We start from the raw sequence: 19,048 nt of genomic DNA on the forward strand, positions 1-19,048 counted from the left end.
AGGAATATATTTCTGGAGTGTGTATAAAAAGACAATAGTAAGTATAAATAAAGGAGAAAATATAAAACTTATAGAATGATTGAAAAGATATGATAAACTTTAATTTTACTTCAACACACACATATTGTATATCCAATTCTATAGGCATATATATGTAAGTAATAAAAAATAATTTATGCCATTTCAGTTAAAATATTTATCAAGAAGCAGTCATCAACAGTATCCCTTCCAAAAAAGTCCTGGGCTAGATAGATTCAGTGCAGAATTCTACCAGACCTTCAAAGAAGGGCTAAATCAAATTCTCTCCAAACTATTCCACAAAATAGAAACAGAAGGAATATTACCAAACTCATTCTATGAAGCCACAGTCACCTTGATAACTAAACCACAAAAAGACCCAACAAAAAAGAGAACTTCAGACCTATCTCTCTTATGAACATTGATGCAATAATACTCAATAATTTACATGCAAACCAAATCCAAGAAGATATCAAAGATATCATCCACCATGACCAAGTAGGCTTCATCCGAGGCATGCAAGGGTTGTTCAACATATGGAAATCCATCACTGTAATCCACTACATAAACAAACTGAATGAGAAAAACCACATGATCATCTCCTTAGATGCCGAAAAAGCATTTGAAAAGTCCAACACCCATTCAAGTTTAAAGTCTTGGAGAGATCAGGAATACAAGGCACATACCTAAGCATAGTAAAGGCAACATACAGCAAGCCTATAGCCAACATCAGACTCAATGGAGAGAAAATTAAATCAATCCCACTGAAATCAGGGACAAGACAAGGCTGCCCATTTTCCCCATATCTCTTCTTCATAGTACTTGACGTCCTAGCCAGAGCAATAAGACAACTAAAAAAGATCAAGGGGATGCAAATCGGAAAGGAAGAGGTCAAAGTGTCACTATTCACAGATGATATGATAGTATACATGAACGACCCCAAAAATTCAACCAGAGAACTCCTCCAGCTGATAAACACCTTCAGCAAGGTGGCAGGATACAAAATCAACTCAAAAAAATCAGAAGCCTTCCTGTATGCCAAAGACAATAGGGCCAAGAAAGAAATAAGGGAAACAACACCCTTCAAAATAGCCACTAATCACATAAAGTGCCTTGGGGTGACACTAACCAAGCAAGTGAAAGACGTGTTTGAGAAAAACTTCAAGTCTCTGAAGAAAGAAATTGAAGAAGATATCAGAACATGGAAAGATCTCCCATGCTCATGGATTGGTAGGATTAACATTGTGAAAATGGCCATTCTGCTAAAAGCAATCTACACATTCAATGCAATTCCCACCAAAATACCAACTCAATTCTTTACAGACCTTGAAAAAAAGATTCTCAGCTTCATGTGGAGAAACAAAAAAAACCCAGAATCTCCAAAACGAACCTGTACAACAACAGATCATTTGGAGGTATCTCCATCCTTGATCTCAAGCTGTAGTACAGAGCAATAGTAATACAAACTGCATGGTATTGGCATAGAAACAGAAAGGAGGATCAATGGAACCGAATAGAAGACCCAGAAATACACCCACACACCTATGAATACTTGATTTTTGACAAAGCAGCCAAAACCATTCAATGGAAAAAAGACAGCATCTTCAACAAATGGTGCTGGTGTAACTGGATGTCTACATGCAGAAAAGTGAAAATAGATCCATACTTATAACCCTGCACAAAACTAAAGTCCAAGTGGATCAAAGACCTCAACATAAAACCAGACACATTAAATCGGCTAGAAAAAAAAGTGGGGAATACCCTAGAACTCATTGGTACAGGAGAAAACTTCCTGAACAGAACACCAACAGCACAGGCTCTAAGAGCAACAATCAATAAAATGGACCTCATGAAGCCGAAAAGCTTCTGTAAAGCAAAGGACACCATCATCAAAACAAAACGACTGCCTACAGAATGGGAAAGAATCTTCACCAATCCTTTATCTGACAGAGGACTAATATCCAGTATATATAAAGAACTAAAGAAGCTGAAAAACAACAAACCAAGTAATCCAATTAAAAAATGGGGAACAGAGCTAAACAGAGAATTCTCTGTAGAGGAATATCGAATAGCAGAGAAACACTTAAAGAAATGGGCAAAATCATTAGCCATTAGGGAAATGCAAATCAAAACGACCCTGAGATTTCACCTTACACCCATCAGAATGGCCAAGATGAAAAACTCAAGTGACAATACATTCTGGAGAGGTTGTGGAGAAAGGGGAACCCTCCTCCAATGCTGGTGGGAATGTAAACTGGTACAACCACTTTGGAAGTCAATCTGGCGCTTACTCAGACAATTAGGAATAATGCTTCCTCAAGACCCAGCTATATCACTGCTAGCTATATACCCAAAACTTGCTCAAGTACACAACATGAACATTTGCTCAACCATGTTTGTAGCAGCTTTATTTATAATCCCAGAACCTGGAAACAACCCAGATGTCCCTCAGTGGAGGAATGGATACAGAAATTGTGGTATTTTTACACAATGGAATACTACTCAGCAATCAAAAATGAGGAAAGCATGAAATTTGCAGGCAAATGGTGGAATCTAGAAAAGATCATTCTGAGTGAAGTATCCCAGAAGGAGAAAGACAAACATGGTATATACTCGCTTATATAGAGCTACAAAATATGATAAACACAATGAAGTCTATACACCTAAAGAAGATAAACAAGAAAGCAGACACAGTGTAAGACGATCAATCCTCACTTAGAAAGACAAATGGGATGTGCATTGGACATATGACAGGAGTCTACCGCAGAAGGCATCTGAAAAACTCTACGTAGCAGCGTTTCAAAACAGATACTAAGACTCATAACCAAACTTTCGGCAGAAGGGGAGTAAGTATGATGTGGAAAGAATAGGAGCTCCACAAGGACCAAATATATCTGGACACAGGGTTTTTTTTTTGTTTTTTTTTTTTTTTTTCTGAAACTGTTTTTCCAACCAGGGACCATGTATGGATATAACCTAGAACCTTTGCTCGGATGAAGCTCGTGGTAGCTCAGTAACCAATTGGTTTCCAGTAGTAAGGGGAACAGGGAATATTTCTGACAGAAACTCAATGGCAGGCTCTTTGACCTCCCCACCCCGCAAGGGAGGAGCAGTCCTGCTAGGCCACAGAGGAGGACTTTGCAGCCAGTCCTGAAGATACCTGATAAAACAAGATCACATGAAAGGAGAGGAGGTCCTCCCCAATCCGTGGACTTGGAAAGGGGCAGGGAGGAAATGAGGGAGGGAGGGTGGGAATAAGAGAGCAGGATACATCTGGGATACAGAGTTAATAAAATGTAAATAATAATAAGTAACTTCGGGGGAAAATATCATGAGCAAAAGAAAAATATCTAACAAATTCCATTGCTGACCATGAAAATATCTCCTTCAAAATCACTGGTAGGAGAGTCCTATAAGAAAGTCACTATAACAGCCATGTAAAACAATATAGTTTGCTGCCAACTTTCTTGGTTGCCTTCCAGATCTTGAAGTACGATCCTATTTTTGAATAGCTCTTTGAATGCATGATTTGGGATTTAGAAAATTTAAAGTAAAATGACTTAGAATTTTGCTATTGACCACTGCCTCTCATTAAATCCAAATGTCATGCAAGCTTCAAATAGAGAGAAGCAATAGCATTGCTAGCCAGACGTAAAGCCTGTTAACCACAATGACAACCATTTCAAGATATCCTTAATGATGCAGTAATGACACTTATATTGTGGCTGTGACAAAGTACTTCTAATTCAATATAAGGCCAACATAGTAGATGTTAATTCATGTCTGGCACTGGAAATCTAGCCAGATAACTATGGCTGGAGTGGTTGTGGATTAGAGAGATTAGAACTGACCAGTGTGTGTTCCTAATGCAGTATATTTCCCAACTACACTCGTAAAATTCTATGCATAGTAAGTGTACATCTATTCAATGAAGCTTTTTTATTCAGTAGATGCAGCCAAATAAACTTACTGGTAACAATTTCCGTCTGACACATCATCAACATAACTCTTACACCACAGCTCAGAGAATGTTGGAAAGGTCGAAGAAAGTTTTAAGAAAAATATGACCAAATATGTATATGACAAGATAGGTCCTTTTATATTTGGCATAGATTTTGGGCAATCACGACATAACATATTACATGTACAAGATCTGCACAATGATAGCACCATTAGAAGATAGGGGCAAATCTCAAAATGTTCCACACATAGATGAAAAACTGCAGATAATAATTGACTGCAAAGAGCAGCAAAATCATCAATCTGTATGGATGTGCTTCATGACAGCTGAGGCATGTGACCAAACTCAAATGGACAACCCTAAAACATATATGCTTATGAACAATTCTAAGGTGACTAATGGGTTATATTAGTATCTCTCTCTTACATAAACACACACACACACACACACACACACACACACATTAAAAAGTAAGTATCATGAGTTTGGCAATGTGTGGCATGAGCACAGAATCAATTGGAGGGGACCAAAGTTGGGATTGAAGTGGTGGAGATGTTTTACTTACATTTAAAATAAAATAAATGCATAGTAAAATTATTTGTGTTACTTTATGTATCTTCTTAAACTTCCTGGTAAACCATACATGGTTTTTGTGCCTTAAAGTTTTGTCTGCTTTCCTGTTTGTTTGAAGATATTGTGTACCCTGGAATTATAGTTACAGAAAGGTATAAGATGCTATTTGGGTGCTGGGAATTTAATCTGGGTCTTCTGGAAGAGCAACCAGTGCTCTTAATCACTGAGCCATCTCTCCAGACCAACTGTAATTTTAGTTTTGAGTATTTGCTAGTAGTAGACAGAGAAATATGTGGCATTAATTTTTCTCCTTTATCTTCTTTTCTTTTTATCATGGAAACAATTGTAGTCACAGTCACAGGGCATTTGCTCTTTGAATGTTGTATTGTATCCTTATTTCCTGTCACAGAGTATGGGAACAACGTGAGATAAGGTGGTCTTCTGAGGACATTTTGAAAAAAGCGGTCATAATGGAAAAGGACCAGGAGGGGACAGGAGCCACACAAGGAGACCAACAAAGCCAAAATAGTAGGGCCAGTGGGAGGATAGCAGAGACTGATGCATCATGATACATTACCCAAAGACTATATATATATATATATATATATATATATATATATATATATATATATAGAGAGAGAGAGAGAGAGAGAGAGAGAGAGAGAGAGGACATAGACCCCTTGCTCAGATGTAGGCCACAGACAGATCAGTCTCCATGTGGGTTCCCTAGTAAGGGGAGAAGAGACAGTCTCTGACATGAACTAGGTTTCCTGCTCTTTGATCACTTCTCCCTGGTGGGGCAACCTAGCCAGCCCATACATCCAGACAGTCCTTATGGGTCCTGTTAGGCTAGGGTTAGACAGTAGGGAAGAAGGACTTTTCCTATTAATGAATTAGGGAAAAAGAATAGGTGAGGGAGAAGGAGGGGACGGGACCCAGAGGAGATGAGGGAGGGAGCTACAACTGGGATACAAAGTGAATAAATAATAGTAATTATTATTAAAAGTATAAAAGGAAAATATGAAGAATATATCCCATTTCTCAATGCAGCTTCCATGTGAATTCAAACAGCAGATGACTATTTATTGTATATATGAAAGTTACTTGGTCCTGTATAAAAGTGATCACAATGGTTTACTTGGCATAGGAAATTTTCAGCTGATGCATTGACACCTGCAAGATCACAGGTTCCTGCCATCCTTATAGTTTGGAAATACTATGTTGAGGGTTGTCCTGTTACTATGTATTTTAATGTTTTAATTTGAATCGCAAGAATAGAGGTAAGGTGGGACAGTGCCCAAGGTGGAAAAGTAGGTGAGGAAAGCAGATAAATGAAACTAAATACTACACATCACTTTTAATGAGGAGTATCAAGAAATTAGGAGGATAATCTGCCTGAGCTCTCAGAAAAGTACAGTCTGACTTCAAATACCCATTTTTAAATCTGCTCTGGTTCTCCTGTCACTGCAGGACTGAGTGGTTGTATCTACAACTGATGAACCTACCTGTTGCTTATAGGACATCTTCTGAAATGCTTCCTTTATCCAAGTACAATGACATATAAGAGTTCCTAAACTTTACTTGCCTATGTAAGATACACTGTGTGTGTGTTTGTGTGTATGTGTGTATGAGAGAAAGAAAGAAAGAGAGAGAGAGAACCAGGAGCTAGGGAATATGTGTCATCTTGGCCCTTTATTCTCACATTAATAATCTGTAAACAAATAAACAATGGTTCAATAATTTACCTCATTTACCTGAATTCTACTAATACTGGAATTCTCAACTTATATCATAGCAACTGAAAAATGAAAACAAAAGTGTAAATGCTCAGTGCCTGATGGGCCAGAAAACTGTGCAAGCAGCATGGGCAAAAAAGAAAAAAAATATTCTCTAATGTATAGATTTTTTTAAAATGGTGTGAAGAAGGGCCCATGTATAGGGTGGGCATCAGAAAGGGCTCAAATGTAATCTTTCAGACAGTCCAGCCAAACATACTCTGCTTTTGATGCACCAGTTTTCCTCCCTCACAGGTCATAGTTCACTTCTTATACTAAACCCATGGGAAAGACACAGGTCCCCAACTAGGCTATCCAGACAGTGATCATGAGGCTTTAGGGTAGCATGATGTCTTTTTTCCTCAGATCTGTAAGGAATCAAACAACTAGTTTCTAGTATCTCTGTGTTTCCTCAATAAATACTTAAAACCCCTCAGGGATGAAAGTGCCCAACAATTTTCATGTCCTCTTGAATTTCACAACCTGTCTACCTTGAAATCAAAGCAAACTTGTTCTGATATATTTTTAGTACATCAAAAACTTCAAGACTATTCAGGCTGAAGAAACAAATGATTGTCTTTCCTTTGTCAGCACATAGCCTAGCCGTGATATATTCACAGCACATGTGCCAGGAACTGAGTGCAGGATAAAAAGCAATTAAGCAGAAGGGTAACTGTCCACATGGACAATTACCAGTTGTTTCAAAGGTGAAATGTGCCTTTTGTTACTCAACCCAGGAAGAGTACTGTTTCTGTGCTCTCCATTTCAAGGTACGTGGCTTCTCCCTGGATTTATCTGGGGAAGACATCTCCAAATAAACATACAAAATCAAAGCTTACAACTCCGTGGAAGTGCAATCCTTTTATTCTATTTACTTCTGCAGGAACTTAAAACTGAATGAGAGTTCCAACTGTACTAGTCACAGTGGTCGTGGTCCCCTCACTCAGAAGCAACCTCAAGAATGCTGGTCAGTCGTTGTCCCACCCAAGTATTTTCCCACATTTGCCATTCAGGTATATTAGCTTGAGTAGAGGTCTTCTAACATGCTGGATTAGAATCCTAAAGAAAGATAATGATGGCGTTTGTTCATCTGGATAAAACCAGGGATTATCTTCTGGAAATAACAAAAGACTGACCCTTGCAGAAAGACAAATAAAGAGGCTTTTATAATATTAGTTAGAGGTGGATGGCCCAAATCTAAGATTCTGCAAAGTGATCTTTGGATTGGATGTTTCTAAAGGCCCCTTGGTCCTCCCATTTACATTATTGCTCTGTTTAAACATAAGCCCCTGGTCTTCATTTCTCCCAGGAATGTCTCTTAGGATGAAGAATCCTCTATGTCAGTAAGCTTACTTCTGCTTTACCAGTATATCTATGTCTCTTAAAGTCTCCTTTACTCTGCTATTGCTGGAATATCTATAACAATTAGTATAATATTGTGAATGAAAATGAGAACAGAAATACTGGGAGGATGTAAGAGCACAAAAAATGGGGAGAAGAGGTAAGTATTAGGCTTGACTAACATACAGTACACTCACCAAAAATAGTTCATAAGACCTTCACTAACAATTGAGTGGCAAATTCTACCAAGGAAGGGGAGGGTATGTGGAGTTCCTCTTACATAGTGAGGAGTATTTATAGTTGATACATGTAGACGAAAGAGCTTCACATTTTAGAGGGACAACTTTTGTATAATATCAATGTCCCAGTGAATGACCTAAGACTCACGTGCATATTAGGAGCAATAAGCAATAATTGGAGTGGGAAAGAAAGAAAGAAAAAAAGAAAGAAAGAAAGAAAGAAAGAAAGAAAGAAAGAAAGAAAGAAAGAAAGAAAGAAAGAAAGAAAGAAAAAAAAGAAAAGAAAGAAAGGTTGAACTGATGTTTAAGGGAATAATTTGGATTATGTCTTCAAGATTCATTGGAGTGAGCTACTGATAAAGATTTATGAAAGTCTGATGCTCTTAACAAAAGTAGAACAAAATTTCTATCCATCTAAATGTGAAAAAATGATAATTTGGAAAAGATAGTAGAGGTGTATATCATTATGACACACATTTACAAATTCTGTTACTCTAGATAATTTTGATTAATATCCACTGAAAATTTGTGCAAATTGTGCTGGACAATCTACCAAAACTACTAGAGAAATCACAATGTTTGCTAATTTCAACAATTTTCCACTAGTGTCATCAATTTTATAGATTTTTTTATACATGATATCCACTAAGACATACTATCTTCTGAATTACATCATGATTACACATGGATATTTACCATGTTGCTTTGCTTTCAAATTCACATGGCAATTACTCACAGTCTTTCTTTCCAGTAAGGCAGATGTGGATCATTCAGAGGATGAGATCTGACCTTAAGCATCAGCAGGATATGATCACCTTCCAGGCACATGTTCTTCAGTTACTCTTCCAGGTCATTCAAGATGAATTCACTGATTAATGAATAACATATTTTTAAAACTAATACAAATAATTGGGTAAATATACACATAAAATAATATTTCACAAATATTTATCTAAGATGATTTTGATCACAAAACTTGTCCTTGTCAGCTGACAAGGACATAAATGCATGGCTCAATTGGCATATGAATGAAATGGAAGAAAAACAAAAAGTGGCTATGAGGAGAATAACGTTAAGGATAGATCTATGCATTCTAGCATTTGTAGTAATTCCAGAATTTCTTTGGAGTTTAATGAACTGCTGGTATACCCAAAATAATTAACTTAATTTCAGTCAGAAATTGAATCTAACAAAATTAATATTAACAACAATATAGGAAGACAGCTGATAGAGATTATAATCTCAGAAAACATGTTCACACTTGTGCACAAACCTGCACAATATACAACACTATGCATGCATAGGAACATACAAATCTATTGCTCACACACAGCAAATCCAACAAAAAGTAAATTTAAAAAATTTTGGAGAAATGGTGAAGTCCTGATTGAATTTGTTTTGTTTCTCATGGGCAGGAACATGTCAAGGCACCCAAAACCTCAGACTCATGAGATTTAAAAATCCTTCCAAAATTGAGGCTCTAAAAGATGGCAAAGATTTATACTGGTAGAAGTTTGCAAGTTGACAGTTTATGTACAAATGCTCACACACAGCTTCCTCCTCCCAAGGTAATTGCAGCCTGAGATTGTTTCCCTATAGAGACCTACCTTTCAGGTTAATTAAAACTGGCTCCTTGTTGATCTTTATACCATAAACTGCCTCTATGTTTAGCTGTGTACAACTACCTCTGTGATGCAGGTCTATAAACTAAGCACACTAAGGTTACTTCCATTGTTTGTCTTCTTTATGAGAGCAAGCACAGTTTACCCTATACCTATAAATAAGTATATAAATTAAATTTTAAAAAATTAAAAAAATAAAACAACAGTAAACAAAGAAACAAAAAAAGACATTCTCCCGGTAACTTTGTATTCTAGCTACAGCCCCTCCCTTGTCTCCTCCCAGTTCCACCCACCCTCACTCATCTCCCCCTATGCTCTTTCCCTAGTCCCCTAACAGAGGAGGACCTCCTCCCCTTCTATCTGACCATAGCTTTTCAGGTCTTATCAAGGCTGGCTGCATCATCGTCTTCTGTGGCTTGTCTGGCAAGGCTGCATCTCCTAGGAGGATATGATCAAAGTGCTGGCCACTAAGTTCATGTCAGAGAGAGCCCCTGTACACCTTACTAGGAAACCCACTTGGAAACTGAGTAGCTTATGTGCTTCCGTTGAACAGGTGGTCTAGATCCTTCCAAGCATGGTCCTTAGTTGGAATATCAATCTCTGCAGCCCCACCCTCCTGGTCCCAGGTATTTTGGCTCTGTTGTTCTTGTGGAGTTCCTGTCCCCTCCAGGTCTTTGTATCTCCCTCTTCTTCCATAAGGATTCCAGCACTTTGCCCAAAATTAGGCTATGAGTTTCAATATCTCCTTCAATACACTGGGGCGGGGGGCTCCTGTCCTGTTCCTTTTCTTCTCCTACTTCTGATGTCTATCTTGCCTAATAGATTTGGTATAATAGATTTAAATGTGATTTTAAAATTATTTCATGCTGTTCTACTATATTGCTGATTTTAAAACTCGTAATTCGGTGCTACATAAAAGTTTTTGCCTAGACCTTGAAACAATGTGGTCTGATTCCGAAGATACTCTAAATTGGGATATATTAATTTTAAAGACACTCATTTGTTTACCATGCTAAAACCTGGTCATTATCCTAAATCTTCATTCTCTAAATTGCTTAAAAAATCACTGCCTTCATGATTGAAGTGTTGGAACAAGATATAAGAAGGAGAGTAGAGAGGAATAAGATTGGATATCACTCCTGGATAGAGTAGGAGCTGGAGGACAGAAGGCCTGCAGAGAAAAAAGAAATGGGAATACCTCTATGACAAACTGCAGATCTAAATCATAATAGGCCCCTGTGAAGACATAAGGAAGGTTCTAACTAATACTTCTAGTAGCAGGGGCCATGGAGACTGAAGAGGACACCCTTTATCTAGGCAAGTCTCCAAGTAGATGAAAGAGGTCACCAACCCAGCCATAAAAACCTCAATGCAAAACTTACCTACCTACAAGACCTGTGGCAGCAAAAAGTAGTACAGCTAGAGCAAAGATTGAGGGAATGTCCAACCAATGCAGGGCCAAACCCTAAGAACCACCCCATGGAAGAAAGCCAGCCCCTATCATTATTAAGGATACTCTGATATGCTTGCAAACAGGATCCTACCAGAGTTGTTTTCTTTTGTTTTTTTTTTTAGTTATATTTTTATTTTTATTAATTATAGTTTATTCACTTTGTATCCCACCTGTAGCTCCCACTCTCTTCCCCTCCCAGTCTCACTTTCCCTCCCTCTTATCCACCCATGTCCCTCCCCTAGTCCACTGATAGGGAATGTCCTCTTCCCCTTCCATCTGGTTCTAGTCTATCATGTCTCATCAGGAGTGGTTGCATTGTCTTCCTCTGTGGCCTGATAAGGCTGATACCCCTGAGAAGGAGGTGATCAAAGAGCAGGCAAATGAGTTCATGTCAGAGATAGGCCCTGTTCAGGGTTGTCTTCTTAGAGGCTCTACCCAGCAACAGTTCAAAACAGAAACTGAGAGTCACAGCCAAACCTTAGGAGAATCATAGGGAGTCTACTGGAAAGGAGCAGGAAAGATAAGTGGACCTAGAGGTGACAAAAGCTCCACAAGAAAACCATCAGAGCAAACCAACCAGTGCCCAGTGGGGTCAGTGGTGTCTGACACTGTATGCTCTGAACTTAGGTCCTCTAGTTACTAGTAGCTAATGGGCATCTTAGGCTTCATATGGGCTCACCAGTTAGGGGAAAGGGGAATATCTCTGACATGGTCTTGCCTTTTGATCATTTCTCTCTGATAAGACTGTCCTACCAGGCCACATGGAAGGAAAACAAACTCAAGTCTTCATGTGAATAGATGAGCTAGGGTGTTATGGTATAGGAGCTTCACTATTCTGAGAAATAGGGGAAGGAGGATGCGGGAGAATCTCGGAGAAAATGATGGAGGGGTCTATGGCTGAGATGTAAATTTAATTACTTTATAAAAATGAAAAAAAAATGTTCAGCTTTGTTTTCACAATATGGTAATCAATGTTCCTAACCTATAATATATCTCTAAATTTTTATAAGCTGTAGACTTTTTATAAACAGAGTCATACAGGAAACTGTTATACTCTCTTTATAGGATGTGCTTATGATTTTAAGTCTCCAAAATAACAAATGAAACATAAAATCCAAGTTTTAATGCAGATCTACTTGAGATAGATGTGTCCTCAAACACTTATCTGCAAAACATGGCATAAATGTAGATCATAGCATTCTATTTTATGTATACAAGGTGTAGTTTAGCGAAGATAATTAAATACAGATAGAGATTGCTTAACTCAAATATGCTAGCCTTCAAACCTGTCAGATATCTGCTGAATATGGAATTTATCATGTTTAAGCTTATTGTGTCATACAGAGAGTTCCAAATGCTGGCAGTAGTTCTCCAAGGTCTCTGAAAGGATATGGACACAAAAACAGATGACTTTAACTTAGGATTGTGGCAGGCTAACCACTGGAAAAGACTTCCCCACCTGACTTGCTACTAAGACCCAGCCTAAACTGTGTGCCAACTGGATACCTGCAGACTTATTGTCTCACATTGCAGAAATCAAGGTGAAGTCAATCTCTTACATGTTCTTCTTCCACACATACAAAAAGACTTATCTTCTGCACCTGATGACCAGACTATTTCCCTACATTGCCATGGAGACTTAGACAACTGTCTAGGTAGTAGACTATAGATTGACAAGTCATATCTGTCATTTTGATAAATATGTAGATTCATTTAGGTAAAAATTTATGTTTCTCAGGTCTCTGAATATGTTAATTGCTAAGACCAGGCCTTATGCCTCACTGCTAGAGATGATGCTGTCAGGTCTAGACAGAGTCTACTTTGCTAGCAGACTCAAAAATCAGGTCTCAGATGTAACCTTTTACCACTAATTGGCTAAAGGACAATGAATGCTCATAGCAGTCTTACCTACATCTCATGGTAAATTTTACAAGGCCTAGGGATATAGAAGTTTAAGTTATGATGATCTAAGAAAAAGTTTGAGGGTCTAATAAAGTGCTTTAAAGTTGGTAAATTCAAGTTATAAATGTTTGTGAGCTTAAGAAGATGTTTCAAGGTTAATAAATAAAGGCTATAAAGAAAAGCTTCTAAGAAAGTGTTTTAGGGTTTAAGAAGGATTTCTTTTAAAGTTGGTAAAAGCATGTTATGAAGATTGGAAAGTCTAAGGTTCTTTAAATAACCCTAAATAGATAAAAATGCTTCATATTTCTTCCTGTTGCTATGCTACTGTTGTACAATCTCAAGTTTTGACATTTATGACTGAGCTCTGATTTATTAATCTAACTCTGATAAAAAAATTTCACTATATGATCCACTATCATGGTTCTAAGCTCAAGATTTTAAATTTCCTTTTCTTTGTCTTTTAAATATAGACTTATAAGTTGTTTCTCATTGTGCTAAATTGATACTTCCAGTCTTCTGGATAGAGGGAAGAAGTACCTCTTTCATGATTTGTACTCATTCTAAAAAATCAAGATCAAGTGAGCTTTTGCTTTTCTGCTCCACAGGAGGTTTTTGTCCTGCCTGGGGATACACATGTTACTATTTCACAGATGTTAGAAAGATCCATGAGACTTCTGCTTTCTTAACCTCACCTCAAAGAATGTCATGCTTTTAACCAAAATTTTCCCCTAGCCTCTGCTAAGGTTTATTTCTACTGCCATTTTCTACAATGTGTACTTCACTACAGATTACAATGGTGATGTTAACATGTCTAAAGCTTATGTTTTTATAAACTTAAGAAGGATTCTTGTAAGCTATAGAAAATCAACCCAAATCCATATCTCAGGTCAAACGGAATCCAGATAATTATTGCCAATTAACAGCTTCAGTTTACCACCTATTGCCTATCTCAGAGGTGGAATTCCTTACTCTTTCCTTGGTTTTGGGACTCCCCTTTTCTGGCTACACAATTACTACATGCTTGCACCCAACACCAGATAACTGGCCAGCCTTCACTTCCGCTTGGCATCAATGTTTCCTACTACCCTCACCAACCTATATTCCAACCCTTTATCTACTACTTTCTCCCTTGGGTGAATTTTTTCCTCTACCAGTACTGTTAATCTCTCTCCCTCTTTATGTTTACAAAATCCTAAACCATGTATGCTACAACTGTACCCTTGGTCTCTGACCAATGCTGACTAACTGTTGGAACAGGCTGTACCAATTTTCTAAGTCAAATCTTGACTTTGAGATGGCTTGAAGAGGTCACTGATTCCTACCAGCCCAATGATAACAATCCATTCATCTGTTCTTCCAGGCTCCCAACTGGGTTGTCTTCTGGATAATTTTAGAGCACACTCCTTAAGAGATTCCAAGCTTACATGCCTTTACAACCAAACTTTGCCTCAGTATCCCTTATATCTCAGATCCAAAATGGGACCTTTTTAATTATTACTGCCAGCAATTCCATAAATGGAGGTTACCTATGTTCAAGGTTTTTCTCTTCTTAGCTTGAAACCTTCTGTCTGTGATCACTCTCCTGAAAGTTTCAAATCTACACCTGGATAAATTTCACCCAAGACACTGCCAAAGCTGCTTCCCACAGCTGTTCTAGTCTGAATTCACAGACTGCATCAACCTGGACCTTCACTTTTCCTCCCAGCCACAGATGTTCTGGGGTTTCTTTAGATTAATAATTGCCTTATTTACCTTGGGCTATGCAGATATTTCACTTCCACTGTCTCAAAACCTCACCATCCATCTCCCAGCCCCATACAATTCCATCCGCCTTAATCCTCCTCATCTGGTCTATCTTTCATCCATAATCCCAAGATACTTACTTGTATTCTTCATCTGAGCCTTTTCACATTATTGGAGTCTTTTCTCCCAGCCCACATGGTTTCTTCTCCATGCTAAGCCATCATGGTGTCTTCCTTTTTCCTCTCTGTCTGACCATCTCTATCCCCTGTAATTCTCCTGTTCTGGAAGCCTAGGCACCTTAACAACACCTACCCCATTCAGCTCTAACCAGGTATAAGCTGTTTAATCAACCAATCAAGTAGGTATTAGACAGGTTTACAAAACAAAGATAGATGTAATCAGATCTTGAAGGCCCATAGCATGCATCAGATTATGTCTATATTGAAAAATCGTTATCAAAATCATGGATCAAAATAATTATGAGGAACTTGTAATTAGTATGATAATATTTCAGATATCATCTTGAATATTATAGTGCATTCTTTTAGAATATTGCCTTTCATATTGTTCTGTGTATATTTAAGTATATATACATTCGTGGGAGGGCCAAGAGATAGAGTAGGTATTTAATTGTCTCCAGAGCTTTGTCTAGCCACTCACAAATTACATTGTGGACTAATGTCTTAGCAAATAAAGAAAGCATTCCAAAGCTAAGTTTTTTTGTTTTTGCTCAATGCAGAGCAATCCTCTTTTTAAAATTAAATTATATATTATAAATTCCAAAGGCAAATGCAATCAAAAGCCTTAGACCTCAGATAAATTAGAAAATATATAAATGAATCATGTGAGGATAAATGTTTATGGGAAGAAGAAATCAAGGTATCATAACTATGTTATTATATGCAACGTAAAGGATAGCTGTGAGCCACTATGTGGTTGCTGGGAATTGAATTCAGGAACTCTGGAAGAGCAGCCAGTGCTCTTAACCATCTCTCCAGCCCACTGTAATTTTCTTAAGTAACTCTACAAAGCATACCAGCTGTCCATCATCCATCCAACCACCCATCAACCCATCAATCCATTGATTCATCCACCCATCCAGTCATCTACCCACCCTGCCACCCAACCATCTATCTATTCATCCCCACATCCATCTACCCATCCACTATCCCCCATTCATCCATCCATCCATCCATCCATCCATCCATCCATCCAGTCAGCCACTCACCACAGATGTTCTTACAGATCCTGGATAGCAACAAAACAGCCTTTTTTTCCCCAGAGTTGGCCAAAATTTCAGCCTTTTGGTCTCTCTATTGCTGCCACAGTGTCAGCAGGAAATAGCCAAAGATGATTGACTACTTTGATTACTTTAAATTATTCACCATATAATTTAAATATTTGGGTGCTCTTACTTTTTTTCTTCACTCTCTTATCCCCTTATATGGCAGCCAAGAGCTTCTTCCAATGAACCTACATTTATATACTTTAATGTGCCTTGCATTAATTCCAAACTTCATTCTTGGTTCATCACTTCTCCTTAGTTTCTCATTAAAAAAACAATTAACTGTTGCTCTATAGCTGCATGGTACTGGCATAGAAACAGAATGGTGGATCAATGGAATCGAACAGAAGACCCAGAAATAAACCCACACACTTACGGACACCTGATTTTTGACAAAGATGCCAAAACCATACAATGGAAAAAAGATAGCATCTTCAACAAATGGTCTTGGTCCAACTGGATGTCTACATGTAGAAAAATGAAAATAGATCCATACTTATCACCCTGCACAAAACTGAAGTCCAAGTGGATCAAAGACCTCAACATAAAACCAGACACATTAAATCGGCTAGAAAAAAAAGTGGGGAATACCCTAGAACTCATTGGTACAGGAGAAAACTTCCTGAACAGAACACCAACAGCACAGGCTCTAAGAGCAACAATCAATAAATGGGACCTCATGAAATTGAAAAGCTTCTGTAAAGCAAAGGACACCGTCATCAAAACAAAGCGACTGCCTAAAGATTGGGAAAGAATCATCACCAACCCTCTATCTGACAGAGGACTCATATCCAATATATATAAAGAACTAAACAAGCTGAAAAGCAACAAACCAAGTAATCCACTTAAAAAATGAGGAACAGAGCTAAAGAGAGAATTCTCTGTAGAGGAATATCGAATGGCAGAGAAGCACTTAAAGAAATGCTCAACCTCAATAGCCATCAGGGAAATGCAAATCAAAATGACCCTGAGATTTCACCTTACACCTATCAGAATGGCCCAGATGAAAAACTCAAGTGACAACACAGGCTGGAGAGGTTGTGGAGAAAGGGGAACCCTCCTCCACTGCTGGTAGGAATGTAAACTGGTACAACCACTCTGGAAATCTATCTGGTGCTTTCTCAGACAACTAGGAATAGCGCTTCCTCAAGATCCAGCCATACCACTCCTAGGCATATACCCAAAAGAGGCACAAGTACACAACAAGGACATTTGTTCAACCATGTTTGTAGCAGCTTTATTTGTAATAGCCAGAAGCTGGAAACAACCCAGATGCCCCTCAACTGAAGAATGGATGCAGAAACTGTGGTACATCTATACAATGGAGTATTACTCAGCAATGAAAAATAAGGAAATCATGAAATTTGCAGGTAAATGGTGGGACCTGGAAAGGATCATCCTGAGTGAGTTGACCCAGAAGCAAAAAGACACTCACAGTATATACTCACTCATATAAACATACAATATAGAATAAACCCACTAAAAGCTGTACATCTAAACAAACTAAGCAAAAGAGAGGACCCTAACTAAAATGTTCAATCCCCATCCTGAAAGGCAAAGAGGATGGACATCAGAAGAAAACGAAAATAGGAAACAACCTCGGAACCCACTACAGAGGGCCTCTGAAAGCCAGAAGAAAACAGGAAACAACCTTGAAACCTGCCACAGAGGGCCTCTGAAAGCTTCTGCAGTATAGACTGTCAAAGCAGATGTTGAGCCTGATGGCCAACTGATGGGCAGAGTGAATTGAATTTTATGTAAGAAGTGGGAAATAGTAAGAGCTGGAGGGAACGGGAACTCCACAAGCAGAGCAACAGAACAAGATAATTTGAACACAGGGAACTTCCCAGAGACTCATACTCCAACCAAGGACTATTTGTGGAGATGACCTGGAACCCCTGCACAGGTGTAGCCCATGGCAGTTCAGTGTCCAAGTGGGTTACATAGTAATGGGAAGAGGGACTGCCTCTGACATAATCTGATTGGCCTGCTCGTTGATCACTTCCCCCTGAGGGGGGAGCAGCCTTACCAGGCCACAGTAGAGGACAATGCATCCACTTTTGATGAGAACTGATAGACTAAGATCAGAAAGAAGGAGAGGAGGACCTCCCCTATCAGTGGACTTGGGGAGTGGCATGCATGCAGAAAGGGGAGGGAGGGTGGGATCGGCAGGGGAGGAGGGAGGGTCTTATGGGGGGATACAAAATGAATAAAGTGTAATTAATAAAAAATAAATAAAAGATTTAAAAAAAACAATTAAACAAAAGGTAAGAAGGTTATGTAGCTGTGCAGGCAAATCAACTGGTATAACCTCAGGGCCCTTTAAGGGTCCTGACAACATCCTACATCATCACCTGTGTCCTATGTCATCACCTGGGTCAGATACTCATTTGCCACTCCCACCCATTCCTCTCTGCTTCTGTTTCTCTCCTTTTCATTCCTTCTGACTTTCTCTTTTGGGTCACCCCTCCCCAAGCTCCTCTTTTTCTTCTATGCTCTCACACTGTCTTTGTCACTATAGTTTACCACACTGATGGCACACTCAGGCCCTAAGTCCTCTCCGTTTTCCTTCCCCCAAATAAATCTCTTCTTATCATATCTGTTGAGTGCCACACTCCACAGATGTAGAATGAAGAGGTTTAATGTACAAGGGTTGGAAGTGAGGAGAAAAAGACACAAAGAGACAGTGAGAGAGTATAGAAGAAAAAGAGGAGCATGGTGGGACACTCCCAAGAGAGAAAGTCAGAGAAGAGGGAAGGGAAGAGAAACCAAAGCAGAGAGAGTGGGTAAGAGTGGCATATGGGTTATATCTGGAGCACCTAGCCCAGGTGATGACATAGGATACAGATGGTGACACAGAACATTGTCAGGACCCTAAAGGTCTCTGAGAGCTGGCTAGTTGAATTGCCTGCAAAACTACATAACAGGGACCCTAGCTAAGACTTCTAGCAATGGAGGATATGGAGCCTGATCAAGCCATCTCTTGTAACCAGGCATGATTTCCAGTGGAGGAATTGGGACAAATACAGCCATAAAACCTTAGACTCACAATTTGTCCTGACTTCAGGATGAGCAGGGGTAAAAGGTGGAACAAAATTTGAGGAAAGTTCAGACCAATGACTGTCCCAGCTTGACA

The 19,048-nt window shown here is 38.7% G+C and overlaps 1 long non-coding RNA gene across 1 annotated transcript in view; it reads right to left on the reverse strand.

Moving 5' to 3' along the window:
* LOC129688583 (uncharacterized) overlaps window positions 1-19,048 on the reverse strand; it is a 242,547-nt gene that overhangs the window by 22,389 nt on the left and 201,110 nt on the right. Inside the window, exon 11 of the long non-coding RNA XR_008721970.1 lies at window positions 8,644-8,775. This is a non-coding gene — a long non-coding RNA (uncharacterized LOC129688583). The remainder of the gene's footprint in view (window positions 1-8,643; window positions 8,776-19,048) is intronic.

This window comes from Psammomys obesus, unplaced genomic scaffold (assembly GCF_907164565.1).
Source record: "Psammomys obesus unplaced genomic scaffold, mPsaObe1.curated_primary_1811, whole genome shotgun sequence".
NCBI classification, from domain to species: Eukaryota; Metazoa; Chordata; class Mammalia; order Rodentia; family Muridae; genus Psammomys; species Psammomys obesus.